Source organism: Spea bombifrons, chromosome 10 (genome assembly GCF_027358695.1).
Source record: "Spea bombifrons isolate aSpeBom1 chromosome 10, aSpeBom1.2.pri, whole genome shotgun sequence".
Classification (NCBI taxonomy): Eukaryota; Metazoa; Chordata; class Amphibia; order Anura; family Pelobatidae; genus Spea; species Spea bombifrons.
This window is the reverse complement of record NC_071096.1, coordinates 16,972,522-16,987,086: the sequence shown is the minus strand read 5'-3', so window position 1 is coordinate 16,987,086 and position 14,565 is coordinate 16,972,522. Positions and strand designations below refer to the sequence as shown.

Sequence of the window (14,565 nt, the reverse complement as noted above, 5' to 3'; positions counted from 1 at the left end):
ACCCCCTCCCCGCGGAGCAGGGCCGGGTTTGAGGGGAAAACGCGAGTGAAAGCCACGAAGGAGAGCGGTAGCATGGACATCTGAGGCTGGAACCCAAGATCTCTCCTCGGGACCGTACCCCTTCCAATGGACCAAATACTGGAGCTTCCCACGGACCCAACGAGAGTCGACTATGGAGCGGAGCTCGAACTCCTCATGGTTGTCTACAGTCACCGAACGGGGGCGAGGAGTGACTGTAGTAAAACGATTACAGATCAGAGGTTTCAACAGAGAGACATGGAACACATTGTGGATGTGCATGTTAGAAGGAAGATCCAGGGCATAGGCCACAGGGTTTACCCGTCGAAGGATACGGAAAGGCCCCACATACCGGGGAGCCAGTTTCTGGGAGGGCACCCGGAGGTGGAGATTTCTGGAGGATAACCACACCCTCTCCCCGACCTGATAGGAAGGCACGGGTAGCGCGGGTAGCCGATAGATCTCCTTGATAAAAACTGTAGCCAAGTCCTTAGCGGAAGGGAGCTTTTTGAATGGTATGCAGTGTATCATTTTAGAAAACCGGTCCACAACCATGAGGATAACTGTGTTACCGTTAGACAGCGGAAGGTCGACTATGAAATCCATGGCAAGGTGAGACCATGGCCTCTCACCAGTAGGTATGGGTTGGAGAAGGCCCACTGGAAGGTGACGGGTGATTTAGTCTGCGCGCAGACTGGACAGGCTGCTACGAAGGCAACAATATCTTTGTTAATTCCTGGCCACCAGTAGAGACGGGAAACCGACCAGAGAAGTTGGTTCCTCCCGGGATGACCTGCTTGTGGAGGTAGCATGCAGACTATGTCAGACACCCTAGGGAGCAGTATAACATAATTATATGAAAAATATAAATTACAGTCATTATAGGTGTAGAAGGACTTAAAGTGATCTGACCTAACCAAACAATATTTGGCCAGTTCAATTCACATGCACACAAAAAGGACAGACAGAGACTTATTGAAGTGCAAATGCAGCCCCCGAAGCCCACATCAAAGGACAACTGTAAATCATGAATTACATTGTCTGTATAGTCTGTTTGTAAATAGTGTGTGATAGTGTTAGTATTGTCTTTTAATTTGTTCATCCATAGGATTGTACATTGTATAGTGTTAGTATTGTCTTTTGATGTTGTATCCCTAGGATTGTATCTATAGGATTGTAAATTGTATGTATTGTCTTTTGAGATTAGTTTATCTATAGGATTGTAAATTGTATGTTGTGTAATAGTGTTAGCATTGTCTTTTGATATTAGTTAACCAATAGTAATGTACCTTTGATCCCACCCTATAAGAACTCCTTGTATGTCATTAGTTGTTACAATCTTCCCATCCTTGCTGCAGTTTGTTACAATCTTTCCGTCATTGTTGCAGTCACAACTTCATTCCCAATGTAACCCTGTGTGTGTTAGCCTTCATAGGCTTCATTACAGCATGAAACCCTCCATTTTCCTATCAAAGAAGTATTTTCTTGCGATTATTCGAGCTACCTGAATTTAAGTTATTAACCCCTAGACGAAGGTGTGTCGGCACCTGGAATCCCCTTTTTCCCCAAATATATCCCATTTCCGACACTGCTGATTTAGGATTATGATAGGTGGAAAGTAACTTGGGACGCAGGTTTACAGGTACAAAACATCGCCCTGAGGGGGTTTCAGCAGGTGCATCTACCTGAGCGGCCCGTATTCTGTCCCCGAGGGGAGATGTTATGCTGGTACGTATGGTAGCCAGTACTCGGTCCGGGGGAATAATCGGACTAGGAGGACACTCCTCTTTAGCTTTCGAGAACTGTCTAGAGAGAGCATCGGCCCGGACAATTTTGGTCCCCGGCAGGTACGAGACCACATAATTAAAACGGGATAAAAATAATGCCCAACGGGCCTGCCTCGGAGTTAAGCGTTTAGCCTCGGACAGGTAGGTGAGATTTTTATGATCCGTGAGAATTAGGATTGGTACAGAAGTTCCCTCAAGCAAATGCCTCCATTCTTTGAGAGCCAGTATTATCGCAAGCAACTCACGGTCACCAATTTCATAGTTGCATTCCGCAGCACCTAGCTTCTTGGAGAAGTACCCACATGGGTGCAACTGGCTCTCAGGAGTAGGACGTTGAGACAGGAGGGCGCCTACCCCTGTCTCAGACGCATCGACCTCAAGTATGAATGGAAGTTCGGGTTTCGGGTGTACCAAAACAGGAGCTGCGGCAAAAGCGGCCTTCAATGACTCAAAAGCTTTGATGGCCCCTGGGGACCAAAGAGAGGCATTGCCATCTTTTTTGGTCATGTCCGTAAGAGGCTTAACAATCGAGGAAAAATTCCGAATGTATTTCCTATAATAGTTAGCGAAGCCGAGGAACCGTTGAAGGGAGCGGAGACCTACAGGTCGTGGCCACTCGAGAACAGACGAGAGTTTTTCAGGATCCATAGCGAAACCGACCTCTGAAATTACGTACCCCAGAAAGGTGACCTGCTTGCGGTGGAATTCGCACTTCTCCAATTTGCAAAAGAGATTATTCTCTCGTAACCTCTGTAGGACTCGGGCTACATCAGCATGGTGGCTTTCTATGGAGGTGGAATGGATCAAAATATCGTCTAGGTATACCACCACACATTGTTGGAGCATGTCCCTTAGGACATCATTTATGAATTCCTGGAAAACCGCGGGGGCATTGCAGAGACCGAAGGGCATAACTAGGTATTCATAATGCCAGCTCCTGGTGTTAAACGCGGTTTTCCATTCGTGGCCCTCCTTTATCCTTACTAAGTTATACGCCCCTCGCAGGTCAAGCTTTGTAAATACCTTGGACCCTTTTAAGCGATCGAATAACTCGGTAATGAGTGGAATCGGGTAGGCATTTTTAACCGTGATACGGTTGAGCCCCCTGTAATCTATACAGGGTCTCAATTCGCCGCTCTTCTTTTTCACAAAAAAGAATCCGGCCCCAGCAGGGGAAGAGGATTTACGGATGAACCCCCGGGACAGCGCATCCGCAACATACTCCTCCATGGCCTTATTCTCTGCGACAGATAATGGGTAGACTCGACCTCGAGGGGGTATGGCACCAGGTTGCAGCTCAATGGCGCAATCGTACGGGCGGTGAGGTGGGAGCTCACCAGCCCGGCCCTTATCGAAAACATCATGAAACTCTTGATACTCCTCAGGCAACAAAGAGACCGGAGAAGTGGTTAGCACCTTCACCACTCTCCCTAGGCATGTTTTGGAACAATTAGGCGACCATGCCAAGACTTCGGCCCTTACCCAATCAAACACGGGATTATGTTTGCGCAACCATGGATATCCTAAAACCACAGGATAATGAGGAGAGTGTATCACCTGAAGTTGAATAATTTCATGATGGAGAGCCCCGACAGCCATAGACAAAGGAGCGGTTTCATGGGTGACCTGCGGGGGCTGTAACGGTCTGCCATCGATCGCCTCAATGGCAAGCGGAGCAGTCCGAAGCTGCAACGGAATAGAGTGCTTCTGAGCAAAGGTGCTGTCAATAAAAAGGCCCGCTGCCCCCGAGTCAATGAGTGCCTCTGAAATGACGGAAATCTTGCCCCAAGTGAGACCCACCGAGACTAGAGGTTTATCCTTCTGGACATCTGGGGACGCCGAGACGCCACCTAAGGACTGTCCCCTCTGGAGCCTTAGGAGCAGGCGTTTTCCCGGACGTGTAGGGCAAGTTCGCAGCAGGTGCCCTGCTTTACCACAGTAAAGACAGAGACCCTCCCTCCTCCTAAAGGCCCTCTCCTCAACTGAGAGACGAGTAAATCCAAGCTGCATGGGTTCCACAACGCCCGAAGTGTCGAGACCAGGAGGCATGGGAGGAGAGGGAGGCACGGGTGGGGATGAAAAGCTCGGGGCTAAACGTATAGGAGGCCTCCGCAGGCGCTCCCGGAAGGATGGTCTCTCACGGATTCGTGAGTCAATAAGGATACAAAAAGAGACCAATTCCTCCAAATCACTGGGAAGGTCCCGGGCCGCAATCTCATCTTTAAGTATATCCGAGAGCCCATTAGAAAAAGCAGCCACGAGAGCCTCATTATTCCAACCAACCTCAGCGGCCAGGGTGCGAAACTCAATAGCATAGTCCGAAACCGTCCTTGTACCCTGCCGAATGGACATTAATCGTTTGGCAGCCGAAGCAGAGCGTGCCGGTACATCAAATACCCGTTTTAGAGACGCAACAAACTCAGGGTAATTGTGTACTAAAGGTTTCTGTGTCTCCCAAAGGGGATTCGCCCATGCCAAGGCCCTGTCTGAGAGTAAAGAAATCACGAAGCCCACCTTACTCCTGTCAGACGGAAAGGCCTGAGGTACCATCTCCAGATAGATACTGACCTGGTTCAGGAAACCTCTGCACAAATTAGGGTTGCCCCCATAACGTTCGGGAAGCGGGGCAGACCCTGTCAAGCCTCTGGCAGTATTAAAATCACCAGTGGCAGACGGAGCGGAAGCAGCAGCAGGTGTAGAGGCAGCCTGTGCCGTGGGGACCTGAGCTGGCAGAACCAGATGTGCAGTACGGAGCAACAAGGTCTGGAGAGCTAGCGCAAATTGGTCCATGCGCTGGTCTACCTGGTCCAGCCTGGTAAAAACATTTGGTGGATTGCCTGCCCCTTCTGGGTTCATGGCCCTTGTGTAATGTTAGGGACCAGGAACCAGACAGACACAAAACGTAAAATGCAATCACCTTTATTGTAATGACAATAGTGAACAAAGCCAAATCGTGATCCAAAAGCATATACCAAAAGACAAGCCGGGGTCAGGAACCAAAACAGATACTCAGACAAGCCGGGGTCAGGAATACAGAGATCAGCGAAGTCAGGAACAAGCCAGGAATCAGGAGCCGGGATGGACGTCAGAGAAAGCCAGGTCATACGCAGGAACGCAGGAACGCAGGAACGCAGGAACGCAGGAACGCAGGAACGCAGGAACACAGGAACACAGGAACACAGGAACACAGGAACACAGGAACACAGGAACACAGGAACACAGGAACACAGGAACACAGGAACACAGGAACACAGGAACACAGGAACACAGGAACACAGGAACAGCACTTGCAGCCGGAAACAACACAAGGGCAAGGAGGAAGTGAAGTTTAGCTGCTTAAATAGCCAAAAGGGGCTGGCTGTGGGCTGGACAATGGGCTGAGTCACAGGAGTGACAGGAGTGTAGCCATGGCAACCCAGCCATGCTGTATAGCCTCCTGCAATGCAGCAGAAAAGCAGCTAGACCATAAAACTCAGTTATTATGTAAGATATACGTAAGGTTGGGTAGGAGGTGGAGCCCGGTAAGCAGGATAACAAACAGCAAATGTTCCACAGTAGGAGCTGATCCACTAAATGGAGCGTCGGTCAGGGTACGAGCCAAAATTCAGGGCAACAGAGAGACAGCAAGTCCATATAACAATAGCCAGGTTCGGTACACAAGAGGTCAGGAAATAAAAAAGTATAAAGAACAGTACTCCACAGCTGTAGCCCACATTTATGAGAAAAACCAATTGTGGCCATCTGCAAAGTAATGCAGATTTATCCCCAAAAGCAACCCAGTCAACCTTCCCACCCACCACACAAAAAGAAAATGCTGTTATGCGCCCACAGCCCAAGATCCACCCACCTCCCTCCACGTCAACACCCAAATGCTGTAAACAGAGCCTGCCTTAAGTGTTCTGGCGCCCTGTGCGGACTACTCCTCTGGTGCCCCGTTCTCACTACCCCCCCTGCCCCTTCTCGTTACCCCCCTCCTCTGCCCCTTCTCACTATCCCCCCCCCTGCCCCTTCTAACTATCTACTCCCTCTCCCTACTTCTCATTATCCTCACTTACCTTGTTACCGGACTCCTGCGGTGGGAGCGGGAGGCATCCGTCTACCCGCTCTGCCGCGGTCCCAGCATTTCATGTTGAGCGCCGGAAAATGACATATGAGTTACGGAGAGTGAGGGGTGCCAAGCGGTTGCTGAAAACTTCACCTATCGGCGCCCCTGCTCGGGACTGAAATTAAAGCATCGTTTTTTGTTTTTTTTTTAAACTTTATTTAACATAAAGGAGTCCCGGGCAGGCGCCCCTGCTGCTATGGCGCCCTGTGCGGCCGCACAGGTCGCACACCCCTAAAGCCGGCCCTGGCCCCTAAATTAACCCTAAAGACCCCATTCACCATAAATGCCCCTAAATTAACCCTAAAGACCCTATTAACCATAACTGCCCCTAAAGACCCCATCAACCATACCAATTTATGACGGTAATTTATCTGGAGTACATGCAATTAATGCTTGTGTGGTATATAATTATTTTTGAGTTGTAATATAATTTAAGTTCTACATTTTGGATCTGCAATAAACATTTACAAAAATGTCCATTTCTTCAGTTCCTAGCTGCCAGTTAATATTGAACTTCATTGGGGGTTATCCCTTTATTGTAGCTGCATCAGGATAGGGATATCACAATATGATTATATTAATTTACTAAGTAAAAAAGATTTACGCAGTTTACATACACATGGCTTTATTTGAATAACAATCTATATTTAGTGGGTATAGTTATATGTACGTTTAATATATGGACTAGGGCAGTGATGGCGAACCTATGACACGCGTGTCAGTGCTGACACGCGTAGCCATTTGTGGTGACACGCGCAGGATTTCCTGCGATTCATCCTCGGCTCCTGCACGGCCGCCGAGGATGAAAGAATCTGTGCTGGAGGAACGGGGGGGGGGGGGGGCGGGACGTGCAGTAGCGTACCTGGCGGGGGGAGGCGGTCCGCACCGGGTGCCGCTCATCAGGGGGGTGCCAACTTGCCGGCACCCGGCACCCCTCCAGAGACGGACAGTAATGTCCGCCGCTGGAGGAGGCTCGCAAGGATCTCCCTTGAACCCGGCTTAAAATCACTCAAGGGAGCCGGAGGTCTGTTAAAGACCTCCGATACCGCTCCCTTGCGATCCGCGCGGCAACAGCTGTTGTGCGCCGGGGTTTGTTGTCAGATCCTGGCGCACAACACTGAAGCCGCGCCCACCGCTGTCCATGCCCTCTGAACCCCGTGCCCTTGGAAGAAGACAGAAGAACTGAAGAAGAAGAGGAGCGAAGAGCAGGAAAAGGAGCTGTAAGGAGAAAAGAGGAAAGGTAGGAAAGCATACAGTGAGAGTGGATTGGTGTATGTGTGTGGATTGGTGTATGTGTGTGGATTGGTGTATGTGTGTGGATTGGTATGTGTGTGGATTGGTATGTGTGTGGATTGGTGTATGTGTGTGGATTGGTGTATGTGTGTGGATTGGTATATGTGTGGATTGGTATGTGTGTGGATTGGTGTATGTGTGTGGATTGGTATGTGTGTGTGGATTGGTGTATGTGTGTGGATTGGTATGTGTGTGTGGATTGGTGTATGTGGATTGGTATGTGTGTGGATTAGTATATGTGTGTGGATTGGTATGTGTGTGTGGATTGGTGTATGTGTGTGGATTGGTGTATGTGGATTGGTATGTGTGTGGATTAGTATATGTGTGTGGATTGGTATGTGTGTGGATTGGTATATATGTGTGGATTGGTATGCGTGTGGATTGGTATGCGTGTGGATTGGTAAGTGTGTGAGAGTGATGGGTGTTATGCTGTACCATTTCCAATGTATTTTTCATTATATAATTATGCTCTAAAGTACATCATAACTCCCATCACGCTATACTGTTCCATACAGTGGCAGAGCTGGGAGACAGAGGCCTTGCACCCCCACCGCAGGACTCCTGAAAGGTAAGTAGTTACTAAGCAGGTATGTTAAATAATTTGTTTTTGGTTTATTAAATACAATTATATATTGCAATTATACATTTTTGTAGTTTAAACTATAAATTGCGCAAAATTATGTTTTTTTGTCGAAGTGACACACCACGCGAGTTATGCTCGATATTTTGCCGATTTTTGACACACCGTGCCAAAAAGGTTGCCCATCACTGGACTAGGGAATCAGGGATAAGCTGCTGGGAGGAGCTGTGGTTCTTTTGCCTGCAGGCAGGAGGAGTCATAGACTCTAATGAAATGGGCGGGGCCAATCATCAGTATGACTTCAGGGAGGGACTGGGATAGAGCCCTGTGTGGGACTGCTTTTTTAATCCCGCTCCCTCCCGCTGATTTTTTGTCCAATCCCGGCCGCTCACGCAATGTGTGTGTTCCGCTCCTGCCACATATGTGGTCAATCACGCCCACATTCTTACCGGAACTGCAGATTACCTGCGCAGTCCTGCGATGCTGCCTTCGTGTTGCTCCCTCAGAGCCTCTCTTCTCTTGTTGCGCCGAGGAACATGGCGGAGTCACGGGACGTGACATAACATCACGTGACTCCACTGGGTTCCTGGGTGGAGCAAGAGAAGAGACACTGTGAGGGAGCAGCGCTAAGGCAGCTTTGCGGGACTACCGGGACCCGCAGGTACAGTGTCTGGCCGCCTGCACATCCCAGTGCAGTCCTCTAGACTGGGAAGTAATAACTCCTGTGAGTCACACCAAGTGATCCAAAGAATCGGATCATTTCCACGACTCAAAATGATCCAAATCACTTTGCTGAGCCGAACTTCCCATCACTAATAGTGATCAAGTTAATTACACCAATCTTTACAAAATCAGCCACTACTTGCAAAATGCTATTTTCAGCAGCATACACCAGCCTACGGAAAATCTGAGCTCACTTATGACTAGTCGATTTAAACAATGGCGATCCGGTCCTAATTGAAGTAGACTCCTTATACCCTGAGCTGGTTATGTTTGTGAGATATTAAAACTATTATTTGAATCGTTCCTAAAGCATTTCTTTCTCGGAAATGATACCATTTATTGGCTAACTGAGAGTATAATCGGCAATTAAACTCTCAGTTAGCCAATAAATGGTATCATTTTAACTATACTTTTCTCAGCGGCTCTCCAAAACACACTTACATCATAGGGCGTGAAAATTTGCCGGAAGTATTTGCAACTGGTCTAAACCAGTTTGAAGAACGGCTCTTTATACGTTATATAAATTTTACTGCAGATATCCCTGCGCTTTCATTGGAGAGAAGCCATTTTGTTTCAGCAAGTCACTGATACAAAACTATTGTTGTATTTTAGGAAGTATCACTAACCTAATACATAATTTCAAACGCAGATATTTAATATATTATCCAACGCTAAATAAAATATCACTAGATTCATTGTAAGCGTAAATAAACATCCATAAATGGGTTCTACTTTGTTTCGTGACCTGAACTGCAGCGGCATGATACATTAGTGATGTAAATTACATGCGTCACAATAGGAGGTTATAAGAACACCCTCCCCCTCAATACATACGTCACAATACAACGGATTTGTTGCTGAACGGGCAACAGCACGGCTACTGAGGAAGGCGTAATGCTGGGCGCTTCTTCGCATCGAATCTCTTTAGTTTTATATTCGCGTGTTTCGTTCTCTGGTATTTTACAGGCTCCACAGGCACCATAAGATTTTGTAAGAAATCTGCTTATTTATGTTTGTCAGCGGTGTACACCAGGCTAATGTTATAAGGTACAAACAAAATCAGTTTTTGCCGCCTTTTAGTATAGAGCACCTCGGTAACTGGGTGGCTACACCTTATGTGACCCCATAGTAAAACCGCGGCCTATACGAGCTGCATGAAGAAATTATTCTGTGCACGATAGTGGGTTGAGGGAGGGGATTCAGAGGAAGAGAGAGACGAAGTAGTAAGCTGTCTGTGCTGTATCCCGTTACCGTGTGACGTATGGTTTTCATGTGTAGTGTAGGTATGTGGTTTTAGAGTGTATATGTTACGCGTGTATAGTGTTGCGTGAGTGCTTTTATCAGGGGTGATGTTACTATTAGTGTAGCCTGGGAGAGGTGAACAGTGATGTGTGGGGCCTGCAAATGCCAAGGGCCGATTAGGGACGACCCTGCATAAAATAATTCACTTTGGCTTTGCCGTACTCAGTGTTTTGTTCGAAATCAATCTATGTGCAATATGCCGACCTCCCTTGCTCTATACAGCATCTATATATAGATATATACTTGCTTTAGAGTCAGTATAAATACAAGGCTACGCCTTGTTTCAACTAAACAAGATGTGGGCGGTACTATGTTATCTGGTTTCCTGCTAGTGACTGACGTCGGCCATGTTAGAATTCTAGGCCCTTGTACTTATTAGCATGGTGTAGCCCACACGTTTCTTGGAATTTTATTTCATATATTTCTTATGGTCACCTTTGCATTTGATTTCAAATTAACAGTGTAACTGTTGCTTATTAATGCGCATGCTATGTGGTTTAAGCCTGTGGAGCCTTAAAATAGTAGATGGAGTATTTTTTGTTGAAAGGTGTGTTTTCAGACATTTGACTGGATGCCTCGTTGGATTCATATGGACAAAATGGACTTTTAATTGACTTCAGCATCCAACAACTGAAAGTGAAGGCCTGTGCCAGCTAAGAATCCGTCCAAAAACATAATACCTTGTAAAATTGTTGCATGTTTGTGGGGTGGAATATTTGTCTGAAAATATTTAGTTCACCATGTCGATGTCAGATTTTAGGATGTTACATTTTCTTTGTGAAGTTTTCAGCTCTCGTTGATGCGCTTCCCCCTCACATCCCATTTTAACTATCAAACAAACTTTTAAGATTTTTATCTGTAATCACATAGCCATTTTCTTTACTTCTGTCAGCGGAAAGCATCTCATAGCGAAATCCTAACCAACTTGGAAGATTCTACATCCTCTGGATGGCCATATGCTGTCTCAGCCCTTTGGTAAGCATGCCGTGCACCCCAACTGCAAGGCTGCTGATCTTGCTACCAACCATCTCTCCTCTGTGTCTTTATAGAGAACTTTATTGGTAAGCATGTGTTCGCAAATTATGCATATTGATTTTAAACCTCCAGAATCCCCCTTTGAGTGCTGTGCGAATAAACATAAAATACTAAGACTTTACTATCATGTTTTTTGCTGCCATAGAATACAAAGGGGTTTCCTCACAATCCCCACACAACTTTTAAGCTAATATACATTGGACCCCTCTGTCTGATCCCATAAACTTTTTAGGCCTCCGTTTCTCGGATTATGGACAAATTAAATCTACATTAAAGAATTCAAGTCATTACAGCTATTAACATTACTATCAATGGGGTTTCTAGCATTGTGTGAAATACAGATCTGCAGGTGGGAAGGCATTTTTAAGTGGACTGATTAAGTCAGCATAGTTTAAAAAATAAGTAGAAAATGAACTTACATGCATTCATAGTCATTTTTTCTAGTTCAAAATGTATTTGCTACTGTAATGTTGTTCTATATTCCCAATATGTTGAATGTAACCTGTAAAATTGTAACATTTGTAACTTTTTCCTATGGAGTTATTTTTCAAAAGTAGGTGTTTTCTCTGACTCATGGGCATATACTGTATGTATTTCCAAGTAAGAGCATTCTTTGGTATGTTTTTGCTAAACCTAACTGTAAATTATGTATTGTAAATGCATTTGTTTGAATTAAACTCTAAACAATGCCTGTTTCCATGTTTTATTGCAGTGTTTGGATATGCATATTTACTGGTGTATATCTTTTAGAAAAGCTTTGGAGTATCCTGAACAGAATTGTTCATAAGGTTTGCGAATAGTCCTGGCCCAGTGTTCCCATAGATGAGAAGTACACTATCTACCAGGCATGTAGGAATGGCTAATTGTGTGGATCTTTGTTTTTCTGAAGAATCTTTGGTTTCATTTCCATGGGCAGGTTTCCTCAATGGAGGTGGTGAAACGACAGCACTAAAGTGGGCAGCGACACTGGCAGATAAGTCTGTGGAAAGGTTACACTGTTGCATGTATTACACTAGTCAAGTATATGATATATACCTAGTTTTGACATGGGGCTTACACATGTTAATGGGTGTATTTTTAGTTTGAATTCAAGGAGTAATTCTTAGACAACCATTAACTTTGGAGAGAGGCCAGGCTACACAATTATTTGTGTGTAAATCTTATTTTCCATGATTACAATTAGTGTTGCCGAAGATTGATACAGGTCTGTCCTGTAAAACATTTTACACAATCCAGTACACAAACATTTTCAATATTCAAACGGGGCTGTGCATCAAAATGCAGGTGAATTGATATCTGGACTTGGGAAAATAGCACAAACAGAACAATATTGGCATAGAAAATCAATTACAGATTTCTTTTCCTTTTTTCTGGTCTCACCATGGCACAAATCCTGTTGAATGACTTGCAACAAGTAACCTCTTCTGCATATCAATGATTTCAAGTATGACATTATTCTGTATGGTTTCCTGGGTCATTAGGAAGGACATCAAAGGTATGCACCTAAATTACTGTTTACATGCATTTGTCAGACTTATGCACAACTGAGAGAGGGATTGAGTCTATTAGATTGCATGGTCTATGCTACAGAAGTGCTTGTTTCTGAATATTTCAACTTTAAATCTTTCGACATACTAAATTAAGATGACCTATTAGATGCAACCAGTTTGAGTGCAACTTCGAGGCTATAGGAAATCCATCACACAGTATCTGTATAATGTAGTGCATAATAGTCAGAAAATGCAGTGGATGCTGGAGGTCCTTTGGGACATTGTAGAAGCTGCAGTAGCATAATCATGATATATTATTTCATACCAACCTTGGTAAACTAAAAATCATTATGTGTAGAGGGCTGTTGTAATGTTTGGCAACTTACTATGAGGTTGTGGCCAAATATGCTGTGTGAAGTAGAATTTTTGGAGAGCAGCTTCACATGCCATTTAGCCAAGGTGGTTTACTACCACCTTACAAGCACTTTCTCAATTGTCTTAAATGTTTACTAGTGGTACAAGCATTGTTATACCTCGAATACAAAAACATACAAATGGAGTTACCTGTGTTACCTGTAGTCTTCACCTCTCACACCCGAAACCACCTACGAACCCAGCGTTTGGAGGAAAGGTTGGATGATACCATTCTATATGTGCGCGTACACTCCACTGTATCTATGCATTTACATTTATAAAATATTTACCCCGTTTTTAATATTAACCAGAGTTAAACTGAACTGCAAAACGGTGATAGGGCAGCTCATAAGCTATGAGCAGTTACCCATGGTAGAAACATCAAAATTAAGATGCTAATTTTGGAGAGACTTAAAATTGTAACCAGAATAAAAAAATTGACCCACTCACTTTGATTTTTCCTAGAGAATTAGCTGACCTGAAACATTGTGCCATTAATTTTAACAGTACCCAATGTGCAGTATGTGTGTGTATGTATACAAACCCTGTATGTGGAAAGACAAATATAAAATAAAAACCAAAAAGATTTAGAGGAACGGCAAAGAGGATTAAGAAAAAAAATTTGTTGAATCTTGCGACTTACATTGGTAGTGGTACATCACTAATTGCCTTGTTATGTATTGGTCTCATTTCATTTAAATGTTACATGGAATTGTGCACCCTAACACCTCGAAGTGGGAAAAGTTAGTTTGGTCTCTTGTTTGTGTGGGGATTGTTGATATGCTTCCTTTAACAGATGTGTTCAAGAGACATCTGTCCACAAGGCACAGGCAAAGCCATGAGTAAAAATTATATTAAAAAAACAACTACGGTTTATCCAACGTATTTGGATATGGGGGTATCACTTGTGAACATTTTAACCCATCAGGTACATAGAAGACAGCTTCAAGGCACAAAGCTTCTCAGTCGTAAGACATTTTGATTACGTATGTTCCACAATAAAGCCCATGTGATTAAGGATTAAAATAGGAAGACATTTAGAAGTTGTGTATGCGGAAGGAAAGGCCTGTGTGTCTATTGCTTTACTCGACAGATGTCGCAGCCTTGTCTTGTGGAAAAGTGCATCTTGGGCAACGGGGTTTTCACCAGGTGTAAGGTAAGCAAAATGAGCTCTCTTGAATAGTTTCAGGATCCACAAAGATCGAGAGGAGTAGCAAAGAAAGTGAAGAAAAAAAGTTTGTACCATCTCCTCAATCGACATGTTTAGGAAGCTTTGTTTAGCAGTATTCGAAAAGAAGGTTCTTTGGGGAATTGAACAGATAGAGGAGACATGAATGGATATTGTTTCTGAGATGATGGCAAAAGCCAGTGTATCTTGTACTCAACACATGTGGCAGCAGTGTTCTGGGAGAGTTGTGTCCCATGCCCTTAATATTAGAGCGTTGTGAGGTAAGCATATTATACTGTTATGATCTCTTTCACAAGTCGCTTTATTTAATTTGGAGCAACAAAGTTGATGGTAGGCATCACACGCTACACAGTCTGGTTTTTGCTGTAATTCCTTTTCAAAATGCCTTCTCTCATTTCATCACAAAATGATGTGCATCCAAACATGTGTACCTAACATTTCAAAAGGTCCATGAATTGTCAGTTGTGTCTCTTGTTTGTGCGGGGAATGTTCTTATGCCTTCTCTATCAGATCCCTTCAAGAGACAAAATATCGGACCTTTGCTGCCTAGGAAGACCTTGATAATAGGTGTTACCTTTGAACCTTGAGACCCGTGAATCATTTAGACACAAAGGGTTTGGACAGAAAAC

At 44.6% G+C, this 14,565-nt stretch overlaps 1 long non-coding RNA gene across 2 annotated transcripts in view; it reads left to right on the top strand.

The window, feature by feature from the left end:
• LOC128467411 (uncharacterized) overlaps window positions 1-14,565 on the top strand; it is a 129,274-nt gene that overhangs the window by 113,579 nt on the left and 1,130 nt on the right. The gene's annotated exons all lie outside the window — the stretch shown is intronic.